The 25,315-nt window shown below is 46.1% G+C and overlaps 1 long non-coding RNA gene across 6 annotated transcripts in view; it reads right to left on the bottom strand.

Annotated features, from left to right (window-relative positions):
• LOC106009133 (uncharacterized) overlaps nucleotides 1–25,315 on the bottom strand; it is a 106,220-nt gene that overhangs the window by 2,289 nt on the left and 78,616 nt on the right. For 2 of the 6 annotated variants that reach the window (XR_002393727.2, XR_015451888.1), the window contains exons 7-8: nucleotides 24,867–25,256; nucleotides 16,630–21,052 (exon numbers count right to left, since the gene is read on the bottom strand). This is a non-coding gene — a long non-coding RNA (uncharacterized LOC106009133). The other 4 variants (XR_015451890.1, XR_015451889.1, XR_015451887.1 and 1 more) reach the window with 4 other exon arrangements.

Here is a 25,315-nt window from a genome sequence, read left to right on the forward strand (position 1 = left end):
GGAGGCACGTGGGTGGGAGGAAGACGCTGGTGCTGTCTTGGGCCTCGGTTCAGAAGCTCCATTCTGTCACCTGGGAGACCCAGGTAAACTAACTTTTCTTATCTAAAATGTAAATAACAGGACCTACTATTTGTTGTTATTTCTTGACCCAGATGATGAAACTTACATGAAAGCGAAGTACAGTCGTAAAGGGCCAACAACTGTGAGTGTGTCAGATGACTGCAGAGCGAGGGAGTGTATGGACGTTGCTGCCAGTTACGTCCTGTAGTCCTCAGGTCACCACTACCCCTTGGCTACTGTCTCTGTCATGCTGGATAACAAGAAGAAACATGATTTCTTCCCCGATGGTTCAGATGGGTAGACTTCACTGAGCTCCTTTTGGAGAAGTACGAGTTCAGTTAAGGGAAGGAACAAGGGGTCCTGTTGTTCCAAGAGATCAGCAACAGTCAGAAGCAGAATTCATGAAGATGGGAACCTGCACAGAGCCGAGGCCACCCAGAGGGATGCAGCTAGTACCAGACTGTGACACCAAATCTAAGCAGACTTTTTTCTCCTTCACAAATTTCCCACTGGCCTGGAACCCAACCTTAAAGCCACTGGAAAGGGATGCAAATGATGCGGTCCATAGGACCAAGGCCTCAAAGGTGCAAGTCTTTGTGGTCATGTGATATTTCCAGTGTTCTGCTCTCTGTGATGTTCTGTGCCCACTCTCTGGGAAGCAGTGTCCCATGTGATCATAAGTAGAACTCTGAGTCTTGTGGGTCTGTCTTCGAATCTGCCACATTTGAGCTGTGCAGACTTGGCCTCTCAGAAGTTTGGTTTTCTCATCTGGAAAAGGGAATTTACATGAATGACAATTTCAAAAGACAATGATAGTATCAAAAGCTGTAATGTTGGTAGAACATTTTCCAAGGCACATAGTTAGCACCCTGTAAATATGAATGATGTTGCTGTTTGACTTTCCACAGATTCATTTTTTATTCTTCTTGCTCCTCTAGGTTTCTCTCTCATTTACTGCTTCTCTCTCTTTCCATGGAAGCCTCACACTTACATCTTTAACCTTTTTGATAAATCCACCTATTTTTTTCCTACCTGAAAACTGCGATCTCCTTGGCAGAGCTTCTGAGTCCACTTCTTTTTTGTCTGACTTCTTGCGGTGTTTATAGAGCTGGTCGTTCTTAGAAGCCTTCTTCCTTTGCCCTCTGAGTGGTTACCATCTTGTTTTCATCTTGTTCAGATAGATTGTATCCAAACAATGTCTTTTGTTTCCTATAAAAAAAAATGCTCCTTTCCTCTTACCTTGACTAAATACACCTACATTACTCAATTGTTTCAACCTAAGTGTCTATTTCTTTCTTATTTCTTATAGCCAATAAGTAATGAAGTTATACATACCACAATTTAAGCCTCTAAAATGCACCTGGAGCCCATTTGTTTTTCTTCGCCCTTAATGGCAACATGTTTATGAGAATCATAATTATCTCTCGCCAACGTTATTGAAATAACTTAAGCGGCGTCACTGCCTCTTGTCTTTCTTTCTCTACTCATTCTTCACGTTGTAGTCAGGGAGACGTTCTAGAGAAAACAGGTTTTATGTCTCATTGTTATAAAAACCTCCTCAGTGACTCTTCATTTCCCTTATTAAAGATGCTGTTTTCATGATTGCTAGCAAGACCGTCTATGTTCTAACCCATCCCAGTGACTGAATACTCACCTACAGAAACTCTCTGACTCAACCCATATTTTAAACTGGCTTGCAGGGCTCCGGACTCCAGCTTTGTCTCTCCTGTGGCCAGCACACCAGATGCCCCACGCCAAACTGCACTTGGCTCTCGCTTGTCCTTTGCACTTCAGCCCAGATGCTGTGTCCTCTGGTGAGCTTTCCTGACCCTGAAAGTGCTTTTGCTGGCCCTTCTAGATGTGTCTCCATGCTCTTCAAGTGTCAGTTCTACAAAGGCGAGCATCCCAGTGATCTTGACCATATTTCAAAACTTTGTTCCTGGTCTCCAGCACTTTTGAATGGGAGAAGATTCACCAGTGCAATGTATTGTCTGTCTGACCCCCATTTTCCCAGCTTGTTGCTGTGACTCTAGAATCAGCTTCCAAATAGGTAGAAAATTTGGAGAATTAAGCATGGTATTCACCCCGAACCGTTAAGTTTGAGTTACATCTCTGTGTCACAGACATCTTTTTAGATGTTGCAAAAGAGCCTCAGGAACCCTGTTTCTTCTCACAAAACAAAAGGCCAATCAGTGTGAAGTGAAATGGCCCACACTTTCCAAAAGAGCTATAAATAAGATAAATAAAAAGTTGATTTTCACTTGAGATAAGAAACATATGCACTTGTTTTCCTGAGACTTCATTTCTCATATTAGGAAAGTCCTTCCGCTCATTCACCCATGGTCCACTGCCTTTAAATGCACAGGTTTTGCCCCTGACTAAATCACAAATGTTCACATTTCTGTCTGTAATGCAAATCTTTAACCAAAAGACCTGTACTGAATGTTTTGTTACACATGTTATAAAAAAGCTGATTCACTGTCTTTTACTTTCTTTATTTTCCACTCTTTACTCCTAGCTAGGCTTACTTATTCCATGAGAAGTAATTCTCCTTAATTAAATTTGATTATACATTAAGAACATGTCATTTTTAACAATGAAAATCTTGACTTTGAGAATTAAGGTTTAACAGGAATTTTTCAAACTAGTCTTTGTCACTTTCCCACCATTGGGACACAATGTCCAACACCTACAACTTAAAGGAGGGCTCACAGTGCCCAGTGGGTTCAGTCCATGGTCAGCTGGCTCCAAGGCAGAAATGTATGGTAGGAGGACCTGGCAAGGGAAAGCTGCTCAACCCATGGCACCCAGGAAGCAGAGAGAGAAGAAAGGAACCAGGAACAAGCACAACTCTTCCAGGTCACACCTCTGCTGACCTACATAACCAGTCCCCTCCTCCAATGGCACATTGGGCTGCTGAACTCATCAGTGGATGAATCCACTAGTGAGTAGAACTACCCCATGACCTGATCACCTTCCAAACACATGAAATTTGGGGGGACATTTTAGATCTAAACCATAATATTATGCCCCTGCCCTCAAAAGATTTGTGTCTATTTCATTCTGCAAAATGCATTTCGTCCATCTCTAAGTGTGTTCCAGCATTGATAAAAAGTTCCAGTCCAAAGTTTCCTCTGAGACTCAAGGCAAGCTCTTAGCTGCGAGCCTCTGTGAAAATCAAAAAGGAAGTTAAATACTTCAACATTGAATGCCATAGGTTAAAAATTCCCATTCCAGGAGGGAGAAATGGGATATAGAAGGGAATCAGACCAGAGCAAGATTGAAACCCAACAGGGCAACCATTATATCCTGTAGCAGTATGTTCAGCAGCCAGGGCACATAGTGGTAAGATGTCAGCTCCAAAAGGTTTGGATAGCCCCGCCAATTAGCCTTGCCAATTACATCTCACATTTTCTTTAGCTTTCCTCAGCAGAACTTTCCTGTTCCTGGCACCTCCAACTTCGTGGAGTCTCCACTGTGCTTTTGGCTAACTCTCACAGCTTCACACACTGCCCACTTAGGGAACAGGCCTGCCAGGCCTTCTTCTGAAATCTGGATGGAAGTCTCCTTGACCCCATAATTCTTGCATTCTGCATGTCCATAAAACTAGTGCCATGTAGGTAATGCCAAGTTTCGCCACTAGCTGTTGTGGCCTCTGGCACTCTAGATGGCAGGGCACAATAAAATGAATCCCAGGGAACCAATTCCCTAGGTGGACCTTCTCTAACAGGTCAGACAAGGGCTCTCAAATAAAAGATTTACACTTCTGCACCTCTGAAGCTGTGATGGGTAAGGTCTTGCTGATGTCTGAGATACTGTCAAGCCATCTTTCCTATTGCCCTAATGAAAAGTATTTGACACCATTTTAATGCTAATTTTTTTCAGCAACCATACTCTCCATGGCCTGAACTTTATAGACACTTCTTTTCTGATGAAACTGCAAATTTTCCACATCTACTTGTTGCTGTTTATTGTCACTGTACATTTGGCTAAAAGCAGCCAGTAGTACCCATGCCACAGCCTGAATATTGGGTTGCTTTGAACTTTCCTCCAGTACATTAATTAATCCACTAAGATTAATTAATCTTAGCCTCCCACAAAATCTCAGGACATGGGAAAAATGAAGACAAATTTTTTGCCAGGGTGTAATAAATACGGCCTAGAGTCTGCCAATGGAGTCCTTATTCCCAACTAAAACCACTTGAGCCTACCCTTTACTCATTTCTATCAGCATTCTGGTCTTTTGAGCTTCAAAAAGAATTTCTCATCAATCTCTGCTTACTCTGCTTACTGTATTCTGCAGCTTCTCTAGCCGTCATCTCCAGACCTTCCCAAAATCCTCCCATAAATCAGTTCCAAAGACATCTGAACCACATGGTCAGGTATAGTCAGAGCAACAGCCCTTTGGTACCAATATCTGTCTTAGTCACTTTCCCATCACTGGGACAAAATAGCCAGTAGAAGGTCAGGGTTGAGAAAAACTGCTTACTCCATAGCATCCAGGAAGCAGAGAAAGAAGGGAGGAATTAGACAGGGGGATATACCCTTGGAGATCATGCTCCCACTGACCTGTCTCTTCCAACGAGGCCCCACCTTCTAACAGCATCTTCAGATCTAGATTCAGTGGCTTAATCCACTGATGAGTATAGCATCCCCATGATTCAGTCCCCTTCCAAATCCATGAAAACTTTGGGGGAACATTTTAGTTACAGTGACAACCCTATGAAATGGATACATGCTGTGTTACATATTTCTATTCAAAGCAAAGGCAGTTAGTCTCTAAGGCACTACGTAACAGCACACAGAGAGATTAAGCCCTGATACAATCTGAAGAAAACATGCCTATACTTAGTGATTATCAGTGATGGGCTACTAAAAGATCCCCACTGTCAACTTCCAAAATCTGGGTACTAGGTTACTCAGTACCTAGTACTGGATACTGTACTATCTTCCTTCAGGTAATCCAGGAAATATGCTTCCAGGTTTACATACTCATGAGGTAGGCGATTTAACATGCTTGCAATTGTCAAACAAAGTCAGATACTGTATAATCAAATATGGAATAATAGGAGTAGGTGATTAAAGGCTTTCTGGAAATTTTGGGAAAATGAATGGAGGGGAAAGAGAAGGCTATCTCCAAGGGCAGAGGTGCTTTAATAAGAAAATAGAGGTATGAGAAAGCACAACATACTCATGGGAGAGGGCAGAAACACAGGTGATGAAAGGCAGTGAGAAATAAAGCTACACATGTAGAGATAGCCCACATTTTGAAATAAAGCAGTAATATTAAATCTATATCTAACTTAATGCCCTGCTTTATAAGAAATCTTTAATTTAATTTAGCTATCATTTTGAGTAAAAATATACTAGATGGCTACGAATACTCTTGATAAGCTTCAACACTGGTAACTGAGTAGAATGATTTTTTTTTAGCATTTATTGCCACCTTCCTACAGGCACCCATCAAAGTAAGTGTTTTGAACATTATAATCATGCAGAACCTACACAATAACCCTGTTGGTAGGTACAAATGTGCTTCTCTCTTCACTAAGAGAAAATCAGACCAGAAAAGCGATGTCCCATCTCCAAGCCACAGAATCATCAACCCAGGTTCCAACACAGGTCTTTTGAATGGTAGGTCCTGAGTCTTCACCATGCATAGCATTCAGCCTCTCACAGCAATGGCAGGATGTTGACATGTGGTGATTTAAGGATATTGGTTTTTTTCTTAAAGTTCAATACTCAGCCCTCTTCCTCTTCAACATTCTCAACCAAGGAAGATGTTCAGACAAAGAAAAAATTACAGAAAAGAAATCAGAGAAGTGATTGCAAGATTTTCCTCTACCTTTTCTGTGTGTTATGATGGTCAGAGATGTAAAGCAGAGCCAACCTGACATGCCCATCAAGAGGCTGAAAGAGGAGACACCAGGCCCACCCTTGTGGTCCATGTTGCAACCAGTGAGAAAGAACCAACCAGAGACCGATATTAAATCCACACAGGAGTTTATTACCTGCCAGGACTGAGCCGAGCATCAGACTTGAGCCCAGACTGGGAGAGATTAACATATTTTATATACCTTTGAGGCCAGCAGTTTCTAGTCCCCACTATGGGACAGAACTAGCAAAGCAAGCAAAAGGTACAGAAGCGGAACATCCTGTCTTTAGAACATCTGTAAAACAATAGTTGATTAATTGTTGTTTCTAAGAGACTCTCTAAGGGGAGGAGGTTCCTAAGCTTCCTCCTTTTGAGTTCATCTAAAGGCCAGGCAGGTGGGTCGCTCAGCAGCAATAGGGAGTCTGTCTTGCTAACTAGGGTCCTTCAGTCCAGGCCCTCTGTAGGAGCAATGGGTACACAGCAGCAGAGAAAGCAAGGCAGCAGGTGAAGACTGACCCTTTGCCTCCGGGAAAGCTGATACCCACACTAGGACTGCACAATGTCTGATCACAAGATCTTCCTCCCTCACCAGCACAGCAGGATCTGGAAAGATAGCACTTTCCCTGCAGGCAAAAGAAGAAACACAGGAGGCAAGTTACCGCTCAGTTCACCCTACACACATACACAATAAGGATGCAGCCATACATTTAAACAGATCCTGTGTTTCCTCAGCATTTTAACATTCATTGTTTCACTTGAACTTCACAACAAGCTTTTAGGAAAAACCCAAAGCACAAAAAGGTTAAGTGACTTTGCCCAAATCAGAAACCTAGTAAATTGTTCATCTTGCTTCCTGAATTCCAACCTCGGCCATGTGAAGTCACAAGGACAATTCTTATCTCAGCACTGATTGAACAGAGTGAAAAGGTCAGGCGAAGAGAAGAGCCATATTCAAGCCTGACTGGACCTCTAGATACAACCACCCGGCACTCCCTGAGTCCCATTTTTAATTTTAGGTGATTAAAAGAAAAAAAGAAACATGAAACTATAACTTATTTTTTGAAAAGCTAATTTTAAGTGTTCCAGTGGTTTTAGTCATTGCAATCAATTCAAAAATAAACAATTAAGTTCTTTATATATTCTAGATAGGGGATGTGGGGAGAAAGGAACCCTTCTCCATTGCTGGTGGGAGTGCAGACTGGTGCAAGCACTGTGGAAATCAGTGTGGAGATACCTCAAAGAACTAGGACTAGAGGTCCCATTTAACCCAGCTATTCCTCTGCTGGGTATCTTCCCCAAAGAATTAAAAGAATCATACCACAGTGATATGTGTGCACCCATGTTTATAGCGGCACAGTTTGTAATAGCTAAAGCTTGGAAACAGCCCAAGTGCCCATCAACTGGAAACTGGATAAAGATGTGGGGTTTTTTTATAAAATGGAGTACTACTCAGCCATAAAGAACGAGAAACTAGAGTTATTTATAGCTAAATGGATGCATATTGAGGCAATACTCTTAAGTGAAATAAATAAGACACACATGTGTAAGTACCAAATAGTTTCTCTAATGTGAGAAACTGAGAGTGTAAATAAGGGTTAAAATGAATAACTGATAATTTGAAATAGGAAGAAAAGGTCCAAAGGTGTAGGGAAAGTGGGAGGGGAAGGGGAAAGGAAAGAAGGAAAAGGAAAAATTATGAGAAAAGGAAAAAAATGGAAACAAAGTCTGTGTAAATAGGGAAGGGTGGAAGTGGGGAAGGGCACACAGGTAATGGGGAAAAAATAAGAACCAAGATGCATCATGTACAGGTACAAGCACCCAGTGATAAAGGTAAACGTACTGTATGCCTAAAATGTACCAATAAAAGAATTTAAGAAAAAAAAAGCAGAGACTATCAAGCTGAATAAAAACACCACTTATTCACAAAAATATAAAAAATTATTCACATGAATAAAAATTGTTTTTTCATAGTTTCAAACAATTTCTTTTTGAGAGCACCTGTTTGGTATCATCTGAATGAGCAGTACCCACTGGGCCTTCCGATTGGAGAGCTGGGGCAACCTTTCCAGTAGCATCTCTGCCTCAGCCCACACAGTCACTGGGCCAGCGAGTCACAGAGTACTATGCTGCCCATTGATTCCTCTGATGCCGGGCACACACTATGTTGCAAGCTCAAGGTTAGGTTCTGGACTGCAACAGAAAGACAGAGAAGTTCCTGCCACCAAAGTCTCCAGGCAGCCTGTGTTTTTCTGTCAAATTAAAAAGAAAAATCATTGCTAATATCCACGCGAAAAACCTCATTCCCTCTGTCTTCTTATACTTTTAGGATTTCAGGTCTTACATTTGTCTTTAATCCATTTTGAGCCTGTTTCCTCTATGATGCAAGATAAAGTCCAATTTCATTCTTCAGCCTGTGGAAATCCAGTTTTCCCAGCACTAAGATTTCATGAAACTACCTTTCCCCGTTGTCTATTCCTGGTGTCTTCATCAAGGATTGGTGGACTGTAAATGCATAGGTTGACTGTTTCACAGTTCTATGTGTCTGATTTTAGCCAGTAATTAAATGAAATTAAGACTAGCAAAAAATACCAAATATCAATAAAATGAAGAGCTTGGTTTTTGAAAAAAAAAATTGCTGGTATTTTAAAAAATAATAGATGCTCAACAATATTGTTAAAATATTTTTAAAGACTTCACTGTTCTTTTTTTTGGTACCAGGGATCAAACTCGGGACCTTGCACTTGCGAGGCAGGCGGTGGAACCACTGAGCTAAATCCCCTGCCCAAGACTTCACTTTTTAGAGCAGTTTAAAGTTCATCACAATGAAATTGAGAGGAGGTTCGCAGAGAACCTGTGTGTCCCCCTCCACCACATGTGTGTAGCCTCCCCTACCACCAGTACCCAGAGGGGTCTTTATGATTGGAAGTCCATGGTTACACTGGAGTTCATTCCTGGGGTTTACTGCGCAGGATTTTCTAGAAGGAAGGAATGGACAGAATATACCTGTACTCAAGTCTATAACTACGCAAAGGGCTTTGTGAGGCAGGGTTACAAGCCTAGAGGCAGAGAGCCCACGGTGGCTGCTGTGCTGGAGAGCCCGAGGATCTCAGTGTCGGAACAGGGGGGTTCAAGGGTGCGGCTCAGTCTGAGACCAAGGGCCCGGAGCTCCCTGGAGAGTCCTAGTGCGAGTCTGCTCTGGAGGCTGGAGAAATTTGGGGTCTGATGTCCACAGGTGATGGCAGCAGAAGATGCCCCTGCTCCAGCAGAATGGAGCTTTTCAGAACATGCCCCAGCTTCCTTCTTTCCCTTTTGTCCCATCCAGGGTACCAGCCCATCGGGTGGTGTCACCCATGACCAGGGTGGGTGCCGCTCCCTCAGTCTGCAGCCTACGTGCCAGCCATCTCGCAAACACTGCACGACCCCCGGACCTGGGCTCGACTAGTCTTCGAGGCAGTCCTTTATCTTGCCGAGTCACCGGTCCCAACTGACAGTGCTGACATCTGCAGGTGTGCACAGTGACGGACCAGCATTACAGGGTCATACAGAGCAGTTTCCCCCTGCAGTCCTCTGGTCTCCAACTTTCCATCCTCCCCTGGCCCTGACTCCTTGTAACCGCTGATCCCTATACTATCTCCACGGGATGACATGTACGGTAGCTGAGATCACACAGTAAATAGCTTTCTCAGATCGCCCACTTTCACATCAAAGTATGCCTTTAGGGTTTCACCTCAGCTTTTCCTGCCTTGACAACTCACTTTGTTTTCACCCTGAGTAATACTCCACTGCTGGGAGGTGCCCCGATGCAGTAACCCATTCGCTGGATGAGGAACCCCGTGCTTGCTGCAGGTCTTGGTACATATGACTGAAGCTGCATGCATGTGCAGGTTTCATGTGTATAAGTTTCTGGCTCTTTGAGGTTGGCACCAAGAAGCACAGCTGCCGGTTATGGGGCTGCAAGCAAGTTTGGTTTCCTAGGCACTGCCACACTCTGCAGAGTGACCACACCGCCCTCATGAACGGGGCTCCTGCACCCTGCACCTCACCAGCGTCTGTGCTCATCTTCGTTCCAGACTGGGGCCATTCTGAGGGGTGTGTGCTCAGTGAACGCTTTTCCAATAAACTTACTGTAAATCATAAAATGAGGTTAAATAAAATTCTCAATTACTAAGAAAGCAGAGTTATGAAAAGTTATTTATATTGCCACTTTTAAAAGACTGAAGGTCAGGGAGGGTCCTCCACAGGCCACCCCTAACCACCCACTCCAGGAAGTCATTCTGCTGAGTGTGTGTGTACACGCAGGTGTGTGTGTGTGCACATGCATGCACCAGCACATCCCTGTGTGCTGAGGGAAGAAGAGGAGAGGGAGACAAAGGGAATGTGTAGTACTTCAGAGTCTTTTTCTAAGATCCCTCTATTGCTACATTTTATTCCCTATCCACTGTGTTCCGCTCCCAATTTTGAGATACAGATACAGTCATTTTCATTTTATATTATAACTGATCTCTATGCAGAACACTATCTGTATTAGAAGGAAAAGGAATAGTCCAATGATTAATATACCTGCATTGATAAGCTTTCCCGGTATTAGAACATACTAAAGATATAATCATTTAAACTGGTACACACATAAATATGTTATATTACTAAATAAACCCAAGTGCATGGGGAATTTCAGTTGAGGAAAAACTGGATCCATGAATAAATAGAACTAATGATAGATGCAATTAGGGCATGATGGAGCCCTCCTTCAAACCTTACACCAAAATAAATTGAAAGACTAGAAGGACAGACGTGATGGCGGGGATGTAGGAACAAGCACTCTTGTATTATTGGAGGACAAAATAGAGACACGTAGCAAAGCTGTGCAGGTCCATGTGCACTGGCCTAGTGCAGCGATTTGGCTCCTGCACATTGAGTCTAGGTAAGCCTGCTCTGCATTCACATTGGAGGAGGTGGCGAGGTAAACGGCAGAGCGCTTGCCGTGGAAAATGGCTCAGCAGTAAGAGGGCATGGCAGGTCCTGCTGGCCTCTTCTCTTGTGAAATGCAGCCAGGTTATAACTTGGCTAGACTAGAAAGTATGCAATTTTGAGTGAAAAGAGACACAACAGAACACACTACTTGATTCCATTTGTATGGCATCTGTGGCCAGGAGAAACAAAAATACGGTGATGAAGGCAGTAAGAGTGGCGATTGTCTCTGTGCAGAAAGAGAAGAAAGAAGGGAGACGCTGGGGAGCTAGAAACACAAGTCCGCGCCATACTCTGGGCGGGAATCGCAGGGTGCACACAGGAGTAAAACTTCACCACACACGACACAGAGCTTTCACACCTGCCTCTGTATGTTATCGCCCACTGTAAAGACAGACAGACAAGCATGACGCAGAGCAGTGCTGTAATACCCTACATTCACGAAAAAAGGAGCAGAGGCTCTGTGTCTCTGCCTGGCTCCATTATTCCACGCACGTCACGGCTCCAGGAACTAGCACCGTGTGGCACCAGGGGAGTCATCTGGGTGACCGGGGGCAGGGTGTGAGGGGCCCTCCCCACACTCTGCTGTGCCTTTCCAGTTTAAAGGACACACCATATAATCACAACGTGCCTGTATCACAAACAGGTCACAACCCTAACCTCAGGCTCACTTCGTGCTCAGGAAACCTCCAGACCATGAGACCAGCCCTGTCCTCAGCGTGCACAGCTGGGCCAGGGTGCTGCTGCCCGTGGCAGGGCCTGTGAGCTGTGGGAGACTCTGGTGTCACCAGCCCTCCACTTTTCCTGGTGAGGAGTCTTCGAAATCACTTAGATGTTTGGGATGGCGAAGCTCATGTCCCGATTCCCTGTTCCATCACTCATTTAAAGTATCAGCAAGAGCTTAGTAGGTAATCACTGTGCGTTCCAGGCAGTGGGCACCATGGCTCATATTTGATGGAGGAAACCCAACAAGCAAGGGAATGTGTGCGTGTGTGTGCATGCGTGTGCATGTGCGTGGTGTCAGACAGTGATGAGTAAAAGAACAAGGCAAGGGACAGATCAAGTCTCAAGGGGGAGTGAGGTGCAGTGGGGGACCCTGGCCATGCTAGGGGGCGGCTCCTGCACGGCCTTGCTGGTAGTGTGCCGTCTGCGGGCTGAAAGAAGCAAGGTGACCAGCACTGTGCAGCTCTGAGAAGAGAGAGGCTGAGGTGGTGGAACAGCAGGTGCCAATGTCCCGAGGTCAGAGCAGCCTGCCATCACAGAAAAGCACAGAGGCCAGTGTGGTTGAAGCAGAGAGAACAGCAGAAGCAAGCGAGGCCACATCCTGAGGCCATAGAAAGATGCAGCCTTCCCTCCTGGGAAAGGCAGGAAGCGGTGAAAGGTGAGGCAGAGATGTCAGGCTGGGTACACAAGCTGAGCTGTGGGAAACAGACCCTGGGTGTGGTGGGTCGGCTAATGGTCAACTTGTAATGCCCAGCTGAACGGAATCAATGTGGTTGGGCATGGAGGATCCACCTGAGGACTGTTACCAACAGCCATAAAAGAGAACTGGAGGGCCGGGGATTTAGCTCAGTGGTTTCGACGCCTGCTGCGCAAGTGCAAGGACCCGAGTTTGATCCCTGGTGCCAAAAAAAAAAAAAAAAAAAAAGAAGAAGAACTGGAGGAGAAGATCGTGGCCTGTTGACTTTCTAGAAGCTTGCTGCAGATGGTTTTCCTGATGCACACTTGGCTGTTCTCATTGGAGGAGGAGCTCGGGCCTCGCTGTCCCTGGAAATGGCTGGTGTTTTCTCCTCAGGGGAGCTCTGATCTTCACCGTGACCATCACTTCCTGGCTCCAATGTGGATCCTTCAGCCTGGTGGCACAAATCCTTCGCCTCACCGGCATAGATTTTCTGGTTTCCATCACTGGCCTCTGGGCCTTCCAGGTGCAGATCCTCAATATGGACAAGCAGGAGACATTGCCGTGGGCTCTAGGCCACTGGCTGGACTGGAGGAGGAGGACATTGCCTTGGACTCTAAGCCTTCAGCTGGACTTCTGTGGGACCCTGCTGGGATGCAGGCCCTCAGCTGAATCCTTTGGGCTTCTAGTGTGCAGTTAATCTCTTGCACACCTTTGTGTTTGACTCTGAGTAATTATAAAATAACTTTATAAGTTATGTGTCCTATATTCCCTTGCCAAATGTAACACTGGGCTATAAGCCCAGAAGGCACCACAGGTTTCTCTTCCCTCCAAATGGGCTTCTGTCTGTGGTCATCAAACTCTTGGGGGCCTCTCTTCCCAGCGCTCTGTGGTCAGGTCTGGTCCTTTCCACCAGGTTCCCTAAGTTCACATCGTGGGAAGCACAATGGTGGGAAGCTGTCTAATCCTCCATCTCAGAACACGAACTGGTCCTGCTCATCTAAGCACTGTTGTGTCAAAGGATCCGACAAGCAAAGCCACACACGCATACACACACATGTGCAGCACACATGTCCAGCACACCCTCCTCCTACAGATATACTCACTTCAATTTTTACATTTTCTTAACCAGGGGGCAACATAACTAACCACCCGGTGTGCATGTGCACATGTGCATGTGTGTGTGACTACAAAGGTGAACTTAGCTGTAATGTCAGACAACTCAGTAATCACCAAATGTTTTTTAGTTATGCCTAAGACTCTCACAATATTTAATGAGATTTTACCACCTTTTGTAGAGTCCTTGAACACTTTCCATCACTGTGTAATCCTCACACGTTAACACGTAGAGTATCTATCCGCTCCTCTCTGAAAATACATGCTGTTCAGATTGTAAGGCCCAAAGTCGAGGCCTCCTCACGTACCAGGTGAGCAGCACAGAAACTCACTTCACTTCTGGAAGCCTTGGCTTACTGGATTAATGCTTGATTCCTATCTCTAAGAATCGAGTGACTTACATTTTAACCTTTCTATAAGCTTCTCCTTTAATTGTCGATGAGGATCGTCTTAGTCACTTCCTTGTTGCTGGGATGCACTTCCTGACACAAGTTAAAGGAGGAGAGGTCTATTTTGGCTCACAGTGTGCAGAGGTTTCAGTCCATAGGCGGCCGGCTCTGAGGCAGGGTGTCGCAGCAGAGGGGAAACAGCTCATACTGTGGCAGCAGGAAGCAGGCAGCAATCAGAGGAGGAGGAGAGATGTGTGTGTATATATTACACCTCCTCCCACCAGGCTTCACCTCCCAATACCACACTGAGCTAAAACCTTGTCAGTGGTCAGTGGACTGAGCCACCAACAAGTACCCCACCCCCATGATCCAATCCCTTCCCCAAAACCCCACCTATGAGCACACGAGGTTTTGGGGGGTCATTAAGACATAAACCGTAACATTAATGGTGATACTTACCCAGTGATACTCTGGTGACTTTGAGGATTTTTGTGTTCTTCACACAGTGAAAAGAAAAAAGTTGGTATATGAGGTTGAGAAGTATGAAAAGCACGCAGTAGCAGGCACACAGAAGGAATGCAGTGCTATTAGAAGGAACAGAGCAGAAGGAGTATGTGTGTTATCATCATTACCCTGAACTGCCCACTGATTAATTAGCAGTGTCACCTTGAAAGCTACTTAGCCTCTTCGAGATGCTGATTGCTAATCTATGACATGTAGACAATAACAGTTCTCTTCATGGGTTTCTTACCAGGAATAGCTAAATGTCCAGAGGTGAAGCACTTAGCACTAGGTCATCTGATACCATAACACTGACACAGACCCTTGGGAAGCTGAGCTTGCCCTTATCCCTGACATCATCGGGAAGGAGGTCAGCTACCTGGAGCCCCAGGTGAGGGCCAGCCAGGTACTGGGGTGCTGCAAGGGAGTCCCTGTTTCCCCACACTTGAGAAGGATGGGAGTAAGGGGGATTCGGACTTGAAAGGACAGTGCTCTGTCCCAACCTGGCCCCAAGCAGGTCTGGATTTGTTTGAGCAGGAAAGTGATGGGGCCTGGTAACCAAAAGGCTGTGATGCAGCAGGCTGACGGATGGACTCGGGCCTGCGTCCTGGCTGTGGGACACGCCAGCTGGCAACCTCGAGACCCCAGCCCTCAATTCCTCAGCTATTAGGGAAAAGATAAAGCACTGAGATCCAGTCTCCAGATTCAGTCACACCGCAGCATGCAGTGTCCTGTGGGTCACACAGCACGGAGAAGCACTGGGCCCAGGCCTGCTCCTTGCTCTTCCCAGGTCACAGACCATAAAGGGACTTGGCCAAGGTTCCTACACCTTGTAGACCAAGCTTCCCCAACTGGTAATTGAGGATAGTAATAATTTCTAATTACAGAAAGATAAGAACAACCCTGTTACAATGATGGGCACATATTTTGTACTCAAAAAGTGCTGATTAGTATTGTTTATGGCTACTTTTTACATTTGTTCATCATTGGGCATTTTTAATTTTTATTTATTTTTTGGAAACAGGGCCTCACTAAGACACTCTATTGCCCAGGCTGGGCTCAAACTTACAATCCTCCTGCCCCAGCCTTCCAGAGTACTGGAAGTGTGCACCACCACGCTGGCTTATGGTTGCTTTTTGACAGGCACTGTGCTATGCGTTGGGACAGCACAGTGCAGAAGAACCCCTTACACCACCCTTTAAAGACAGACGACAGACACCATTTCACACAGCTTCGTGTCCACTTCGGCCTCTTCATCAGCTCCTTAGCTATTCCCTGATAGCAAAATAGCCCAGTTTCTCTCTCTTCCCTGGCCTTTGCTAGACAAAGCCTGATTTGTCCACACCCTTTGGAAATGTGATGTCAGAGTGGACTCAACATCCAACCATGGCATCATCGACCTGGAACACCACAGGAGGATCTGAGTCTGGACTCAGCCCTCTACTTCAGCTGCTCCAGCCAGCATTTCCCTCTCTTCTCTCTTCCCACAGCAGCCCAAGAGGAAATTCAATAGAGCTCCCAAGCTCATTGGTACACTGCATAGCCAGAGAAAGTATTTGGTTATTTTTAAACAAGATGAAACATAAATAAAGATTCTGTGTACAGATCCAACCTGGAAATGTGAGACTGAAGGAGTCTCTTATGTCTCATTACTCTTGCACGCTCTAAACTTGTGTCATGGAAAACACAGATGTTTTCATCTGCAGAAACAATTAAAATGACTAAAAATGGCCAAACTTAACCAAGAAAAAATGAACTTGAAGGATACTGTAAAAGAAAACTCCATAGTAAAGTTAGGAACATCTTCGTTATTAATGTCACGAATCCTTGTATAAAGCTGCAGTTCCATAGAGTGATGAAGCAGACAGAAAGCGGATTCACACCCTCCACAGCCGCGCCTCCCATGCTCAGCTCCTGAAAACCACGTGGACCACGGAGAGCTGCACGTGGAGACAGGAAACAGGTCGTCCTGCAGCCCGGGGCCTTCCCAGAGTGCAGAGGCCTGCAGTGGGGACCTGCACCCTCCGAGCATCGGGCCTGAGAAATCACGGCTGGATGAAAGTCTCATTCTGTCTCCCGAAAGCGGCTGGAGCCTGGGGCGGATGGCCCGGCAGCTCTGTAGTCAAACCCAGCCGCTCACCGCCAGCTTTGCGAGCGAGCTCGTTAGCAGTGTGCCAGACTCACCGGGTTCACCAAATGATCCATCACTCAGTAGACTCCATCTCTCTTGCTTTCTGGCCGTCTTTGGCTCCTGTATTTAGTTTTCTTGTACTTTTTGGAAATTAGCATTTTTATAGGTGGCAGTCACCATTCTGGGTAAAAACAAAAAAAATAGCACTGTCCTAGTTCAACCATTTCTTTGCACAGATGAAAAGGAGTCAGAGGAGGTTCTTTTCTAGAACTGATCATGGCTTGACCGAGAAATGCGGACCCTGTTCTGTGTGAATGAAGTGCAAGGGCTGAAGAAGCCGGTGCGCCTCGGAGGGACAGCGCTTCAGGTGCGCACGCCTGGCTCGGGGAGTCACTGAAAAGCACGTTTCCTGCCCTCATCCACTTCATCTGTATTTAAAATAACTTTTGAAGGGACACGAAAGCTGACCATTTCAGGAAATTAATATAGGGAATAAAGATGTAAATCCATAGTTATGTTGAGCAAATTAAGTCTGTCTTATATGTTTTGTGGAACATTTGAAATGGGCAAATATGTTTCTTTAACTAAAATGTTCCAGCTATGATTACTTCCAGATGAATGATATTCTTAAAGTTTAGATACTGACATTGTTAAGGAACACAATTATTTTTAAAGGATAATTATAGAATAGCCCAGTTTTGGAAAGGTTGTCACCATCAAACCTGTAAGCAGCTAAGAACTGTGGCACATTCGCTGCCTGCCAGAATCCCTCCTCTGGCACCATGAGTCTGTGACCACCCTTCTGTCCACGACACCATCAGCCCATCCTCCACAGCCGTGGCTCCTCACCGTGCACCAGGGAAGCACTCCTGGTGACCTGGTGGCATTTATATGGATGCAAATAACAGTAACTATAAATGCTTTCCCTTTCAGGTCACTTCCTGTGTTTGAGTCCAATTAAATTATCTTCCAGGGCTGCATATGTACAATTTCCATGTGTTGAACATAGAAGGTGATTAAATGAACGTGTTGGCTTTTTCAAGACCAGTGTGGCTGGATCCTGACAATAAGTGTGAACGACCAACAGGCCTCCATCCGTAAATGTGAGCATCTGCCCTTCTGGGAATGGCAACATCTCCAGTTGGAATTTGACGAACTAATGACTGGCTTCTTCAACATTCTTTCTTTTTCCTTAATGAACCACTGTTTCTGAGGAGAGGGGGCCAAGGTGGCTTATGAGGGGGGTCAACGAGTGGCTGAAGATGATGAAGACCACTAGGGACCCTGAGGAGCAAATGGGCATTTTAAGCAAGTAAAACGGGACGGTGGAGAATGGAACACAAGGGCTGCATTTCAGGTTTTTCCTTGGAAGCACTGTCCCTGGATAGTCAGATCTTCTAGCAGCCTACTAAGTAGGCAGAAGTCGGTTCTTGAGACAGGGGCTTTGATTATAAAAATGAAACATTCTTCAACAACATGCCTCTCTGATAACTGGAAAGCAGTCATCAAAAGAGAGTTCAAGATAAAAGCTGAAAGTTTTCACTTTATTCCCAGACAGCTGGCCTGTCCGGTAGAGGCCGGCAGGGGGGATGCCCGCTGCTTCCTGGGCTGGGCACGGCCTGTGATCAGGAGCAGCCTGAGAAATGTGCAGAAACAGGGGGTTATCGGTTTCTTCTCTTGCAGGTCTACCAGTCTTAAGACAGGTTGTCTGCCACTCCGGAGTTATCTTTAATGCCAATTCAGTCTCAGAGTTTACCATAAATTCATACCGATTTGGATTTCCCTACCTTCTCTGGCCGTCTCTCTGTCATCCCACACACACATTCGGCTTCTGGATTGCAATAGCACGAATTAGCCAGTATGTTGCAGCATTTTGTCCCCACTGGACTAACAAAGGAACTTCTGCCATCTTCAAGCCTTCTCCTGCAAGTATTTCCGAGACTGCAGCAGGCAGCCTATTCCTGAGCACACCACCTCATGCAGGGCGCCGCACCTGGCCCCCCGAGGCGCAACCTGCCTGTCCCTTGATGGTGCCCAACCAAGCCTAGACCGAGGTTTTGTAAACCCAAAAATGAAAGCAAAGATGGTTTTCATTTGGACACAGAATAAATTCTCAAATTGAGAGACCCAGGTTCAACTAGAAACTAAGCAAAGTTCCCATCAGGAGTAAAGAGGACTGGAATTTTCAAGGGAAAAGAGGAACAATGGACTGTGCCAAAGTAACTTCTTTTAAAAATGTTTTGATTGACCTTGTAATACGAGCTATTTTGAATGAATGTGGATTAATACTGGGGTCTCTTCACACATTTAGCCATGCATGATTGGTTGCTAGGGGCTACTGTTAGGGTCTGTCAGTAAGCAGTGTCTTTGAGATAGCCAACAAGTCAACAGAAGCCCCAGAATTGGAAACTCTCTGTGTTTCCAGGAAGCACATTCTTTACAACTGCATCCTTTATTTGGAGGTCAAAGATTGAGGAACTGCTGTTTGTGTGGTGAACAGCACTCTATCCAATCCAACTCCGGAATCTCACAGAGCAATTGTGCTCTCTTTTTTCACCAAACTGCAGCCCTCTTGATTTTTATTTCCATGGTCCCTTGGATCTTGCACGTCTTCCTTGTCAGGATGCACCTTCAGTGGTAATAGTCTGGCCTAATGGAGAATATGTCTTCTATGTAGATCTCCAAGAAGAGTTGAAAAGGTTCGAAGTGTATGTCTTTTACCCCAAAGTTTGCAAAGATTTAGACAAAGCAATTGCTTCTGGTTTTGGTATATGGCAACTTTGTGCTCCCTAAGCCCTAGCCTTTAAGACAAGCCAAGGCAGGCTGGGAAGCAGCCCAAACAGCAGGCCAAGCTGGGGCCTTTCCCCAAATTTAAGGGCTCTCTATGGTTTTTCCATACACCCTGGGCTGCATCTGCTTGGATTCCACAAATGGAAACATTGTGGTTTCTTTCACAGGAGGACCCTCAGTGTTTCCAAACCCTGAGTTCCATTAGGCCTGAATCTGAAGTTTTCCCAACATCCTCAGACAAGCCTGGGCCTGCAAGCAAATATGGCCCATGCTGAAAGAAGACAGCTGAACCCTGATTTATGTGTGGGGTACAAGGAAAAAGTATTTGCAAAACAAAAAGTATTTGAGCCACAGTTTGAAGAAACCTTAAGATTTATGCAAGCACTGCAGCAATGATTCACGGAGAAGCATAACAGAGAGAAGAGAACCACTACAGAAGCCAAGTATCAAATAAATAGATATTAATCAAAATTTAAAGATGTCCAGAGAAGAATAGACCGGCCTTCTGTGAGCCCGTCCTGACTTATGGGAACAACTCAACATGTATGAATGAAGGAGTGAATTGTTTCATTGTTCTTGAACAAGTTAAATTGGGCTTCGAACCTCCACTTGTTAAAGATGAGGAGGATTCAATTTCAGTCACTTTTAAAGGAAATTTCCTTCTTTCACAGAGAATGGGGGAAAAATAAGAACCAAGATACATCATGTACAGGTACAAGCACCTAGTGATAAACGTAAACATTGTATACCTAAAATGTGCCAATAAAAGAACTTAACTAAAAAAAAGGGCCAGGGATTTAGCTCAGTGGTTTTGCCACCTGCTGCACAAGCGCAAGGACCCGAGTTTGATCCCCAGTACCAAAAAAAAAGAACTAAAAAAAAAAAAAGCAGCTGTGTCTTGAGCTGAGCCAACACTGGGCTAAAGAGTGAAAAGAACAAGGGAAGTTTTGGTGGACTAAGTTGCAAACCTGCAGGCTGACAGAAAGGCTTGCAGAAACCATTTGCTTTGACTTTCGGAGGAGCCAGGGGCAGAACGTATTTAAGTTGTGAGTAGAAAGAAGAAATTTGGGAAGAAGCAAAATCTTCCCAGGGCAGGTGCTAGAGAAATGAAGTCTCACAGAGGATGGGCCAAGAAAGCATCTGTCGGGGCAGGCACCAGAGGAGGACCCAGAGAGCAGGACTGGAGAGGGAGGAGGAGGCCTCCTGGGGTGGCCTGTGGTCCCTGCACAGGGTCCTCCCTCAGACCCCAGCAGGGGACACCAGGGCTCGGTGGGTCACTCAGAGGCTGGTCTTCGAGGAAGGCACAGCATGGACTCCTTGTCTGCCTGTGCATCGCAGAATCACAGAACAATTCAGTGACCTTTCTTTCAAGTATAAAGATGGGTGCCTTTCAGATCATGCAAAACGCCCCTGAGCATCTTTAAAGAGGTCTCAGGTAACAAATGCAGCAAACTGATGATGCTTCACAGAGAAGAGCTCTTCAGCGAAGGCCGTCCTCAGCAGCTGGCGGCGAGAGCTCCAGTGCAGGACTGCGGGAGCAGAATGTGCCTGGTAAGGAAAGTGGACAGAGATGCAGCTTCTGACAGTGCCATATGACCAAGGAAAACTACGAGAGGGCACAGGCAGGCGATGTTGACCAAATGCTTTCATATTTCTAAAAAGAGCAGGAACCAATGCTGCCCAATTTGATCCGTGCAACTAAAGAACTTGCCTTGTTCCCTCAGTGTACATGATGTGCTTGCTTGGCTTTGTAGTACGTCCGAGAGTGAGTCTCTTCGGTAGGTAACTGAGGTGCAGCAATCCCTTCTGGGGTTTTTCTTCCACTAGATTCAAGAAAAAGGAAGTACTTCAGTGTGCACACTTTGTTTTCTAGGGTGTGCACACAAAACCATATCTTCATACAATCTCAGTGTCGCAGGGGCTCATTCCAAATCCCCCCAAAGATGCCCAGATCTGTGGGTGCTCAGGTTCCTTATACAAAACACCATGGCTGCCATGATGTCTGCATATAAATTAGACACATCCTCCTGGGTACTTTAATCACGGTCTCGGTGACAACACCTAATGCGTGTAAAGCTTTATGAAGAGTTGTTCTACTACATCTGTTTAGGGGATAATGACAAGGAAAGAAGCTACAACGCTGATATGCCCAAGGAACTCGGGGCAGAGTTTGATTTCTTCTCCCAACTTTCACAGCTGCTTGATTTTTATTCCTAGCATGTATCATATTTACAAAAACTAAGAAAGGCAATTACTCTTTTCAGAAATATTTGGATAGAGGTCTTATCAAAATACAGTGAATTTTGGTTCTCAGCCCCATGCTGTTGGTTGCCTGGGGCCCTTGCAGGGAAGGATTTTGAACTTCAGCGAAGTTCAGCAGAAAACAGTTCTGATCAATCTGCCATGGTCCCCTCGAGGGAGTAAGGCCACACAGTTGCACAAACGACCTGTGGTCACGGAGAGATGCCTACAGTCCATACCCCAACAGTGGAAGGAAAGTCAGAGTGGCACTGTACAGGATTAAAGAGGTCCAGAAAGGACAGGCGCTTGCCCCCCAACACAGGTTGGCTAATCAAAACCTTACCCATGAGGGGGATGCATGCAGCCAGCACCACGGTGCAGAGACAGCCATGCAAGGAAGCAAGTGACAACTGCATCACACTGGTCTCCACCTCCTATACATGTGACATTCTCATAATGTAAACTACTTTAAAAATGAAAATTGGAATAGAATTTCTGTAAAAGCTTCTGGCATTCTACGAATAAATAATATTCTTGCATTGATACACAAACTACATGAAAAAACCATTCCCCTCCTTCAATAAAACTATTTTTGTGTTTAATAATTATCTGTCAGTGTCTTAATGTGGAGAGTTTTTGAACAAATGAGAACTAAAAATAATTACAGTGATAATCAGAAAGAGAAAATATTAACCCTAGATCAGAAGAGTAGCCCAACTTTTAAAAATTTACATTTCAAAAGGAGGAAAAGGACACCAAGGAGGAGGGAGTGGCTGGGCGTGGTCCTGCAGATGGAGGAAGCACAGGAGTAGTGAGCAGGAAAGGCCGGTCTGGGCATGGCCAAGGTCTCCTCCTTGAGCAGAAGACCAGAGAGCAGAGCCCAGGGACACTGCGCAGGAGGTGGGAAGGGGCCACAAGAGGTGGCAAGTCAGGGAAGGGCTGGCGAGAGCTAGCAGGGCTGTCCTCTGTGCCTCACACCGCACTCCACGAACACACGTGCGAGGCTTGTCGATTAAATAAGTAAATCACTACATGCAAATAAATCATTGAAGTCAGACGGTGATTAGGGTAGCTGAATTCTGCAGATACACTGAAGTGCTTGGACTTAACACACAAGAGTCATTGCTTTTTACAAAATAGTTTTGAAAACACATCCCAGGTGAGCTCTCCATTGGCAAGGAAAAGTGAGGAACCCTTTGAAAGCACAGTGTGCAGCTGCTGAGCAGGAAGCAGCCAGCAAAGTGCTTTGTTCTCAGGCAATCAATTGGCACAGGACAAGTTATGCAGTTAGGGACTTCGTGTCCACAGCCCCCAGAGTAAGGGGTGCAGAGGGGAAGGGAGAGGGGACCCTAAACCCTAGATCACCTGCATGTAGAAAGCAAACGTACAAGGCGGGTGTGGGAACTTCTGGCAGGGGGACCAGGGGCTGGACAGGGAGCTGGCAAGGACACCAGGGCTCTGAGTGCCTGGGCTGAGTTTCCTAGGATCCAGGATGCAAGCAGCAGCGCTCATGCTGCTTAGCAACCCCATGTTTATGCAAGGATCTGAGACTGGAGGGAGGAAGAGAAGGAAACAGAAACCAGTTCCTGGAGAGCAGCTGTCCCCTTGAGGACCCCAGGCCTGCCAGCCCGGGCTCCCTGGCTGGTGCTGGCTGGCAACCAGGCCAGGGGCTCCAGGGTGCCCCATCCCCACTAATCCTAGCTCTCCAAGCCCACTGTCATTTTCACAGCTGTTCAGCTGCTCCCATTGGAAAGACAGGCAACTCCTAATCACGGCAGGCAGAGAGTGACACTGTCAAAGACAGGACTTCCTTGGGGGCAGAGGTGGGGAGGGACAGGAAGGACGTGAATGCAATGGCTTCTTTTAAAGAGATAAGAGACAGAACTCAGGAGTAAAACTACTCTGTAGCTCCCAAATGTGCTAAGAACTAGGCTCTTCCAAAGGAGATCATATTTGCTGATAAAAATAACAACAGAATTGTCGTCGCTGTTTACTCATCCCAGGCCACAGAAACCTATTTAGTCCTCACCATATTCAGTAACAGTCTCCAATATGAGAGGCGGGTGCCTGGATCAGGGAGGGAGCAAAGGAGGAAGAAATTTAACAAGAGTTAAAGGAAAACGAAGTTAACATCCACAGATGGCTCACTGTGTGCTCAGTGGAATGTGTGTGTGATTTCCCAGATCCAAGCCATGCTGTAGGTAAAACTGTCTCACATAAACTCATACAACCACTATGGAAATCAGTGTGGAGATTTCTCAAAAAACTAAAACTGGAAATCCTATTTGACTCAGCTATTCCCCTTCTGGGTACCAAAGCCGTCATATTACAGTGATCCGTGCACACCCACGTTTATAGCAGCACAGTTCATAATAGCTAAATCCTGGAGGTGGCCTCTCTGTGCCCTACAGAGAGTGGAGAGACAGAAGTGTATTTACACACAGTGGAGCACTACTCTGTCACAAATGATAGACTTGAGTCATTTGCAGGAAAGTGGTTGCACCTTGAGACCATACCATTAATTGAAATAAACCACACACACACGCTTACATGAGAAACCCAAAATATAAATAAAGAGCAAAATAAAAGATAGAAAATGGGAAGTAGGGAGGTGGGACTTTCTCGGGGAAAGAGGAGCGAGAGATGTAGGGAGGGCAGAGGGAAGGGAAGGGACATAAAGGGAATCAAGATGTGCCATCTTGGGGCTGGGGATTTAGCTCAGTGGTTTCGCCACCTGCTGCGCAAGCGCAAGGACCCGAGTTCCTTCCCCGGTACCAAAAAAAAAAAAAAAAAAAAAAAAGATGTGTCATCCACGTGCTGACTCCCGCACTGAACGCAACTTCTGGGTGCTGCAAACGTGCACTGTTAAAAATAAACTTTAAAGGGCCGGGGATGTAGCTCGGTGGCACCACACCTGCCTCACAAGCACAAGGTCCTGAGTTCGATCCCCGGGTGAAAAAAAAAAAGGAAAAGAAAACTTTAAAAAATGAGGAAACTAAGGCAGCAACTTGACCAAGATTGCAAGCGTGAGGAGAGGGAGGGCCGCGAGGGTGCAAGGGGCGGTCGAGTCCCCGCCTCTGTGTCCGGCCTCTGGAGGCTCGGGGGCTCCGCCTTCCTGCTTTGTCCCGTCCTGTGCGCACCCCTGGGTCCCCCTGCCCCGCACCACCTGGGCGGGCGCCTTGCGTGTGACCCGCACGCTGAGCACGAAGCCCCGCCCCGACTACGTCACCAGTGCGGTGCGCGTGCTCGCTGCGTTCCACTCGTCTTTCGGTCCTGTGTTCCCAGTAAACACAAAATAGCGAGCATTCGTTGTGCTGAACGTATGAGTGACGAGTCACTGAAATGAACAGACTCCGAGGTCACGGTACTTTGACTTGCCACGTACGCCTCACTCACCTTTCAGACTCAGCAGGGCCGCTGTCCCAGAAGCCCTCCGCAGTCTCACAGCCCCCTGGCTGCCACACTGGTGGCCGGAGGTGGCCGGAAGTAGAGCTGCTCCTGCATCTCTGGTAACGCCCCACTGGCAGCACTGGTAGGAACACTGCACCGCAGAACTTGGAGCGCTGCAGTCAGGGCTCCTCCTTCCAGGGCGCGTTGTTAAATATTTATCTGCTGCGCAGGCGCGGCCTGTGGGCCAGAGCTGCACCTCCAGCTCAGAGCGCTCCACGGGCCTCGCCCCATGCCTCGCACCCCTTCATAACCTTCCGTTCCGATGCTGGTCCACACACATCAGGCGTTCATTAAAGCAGAAGCTCGGCCCCTCTTTCTGGACTCCTGTCCACCTTCCTGACAAATACTGGGGGTCAATAAGCACGGAAAGGATAAACAATCATAAAGTCATAGTT

Source organism: Heterocephalus glaber, unplaced genomic scaffold (genome assembly GCF_053883595.1).
Source record: "Heterocephalus glaber isolate CG9 unplaced genomic scaffold, H.glaber_assembly_v1.0 deba00001442, whole genome shotgun sequence".
Classification (NCBI taxonomy): domain Eukaryota; kingdom Metazoa; phylum Chordata; class Mammalia; order Rodentia; family Bathyergidae; genus Heterocephalus; species Heterocephalus glaber.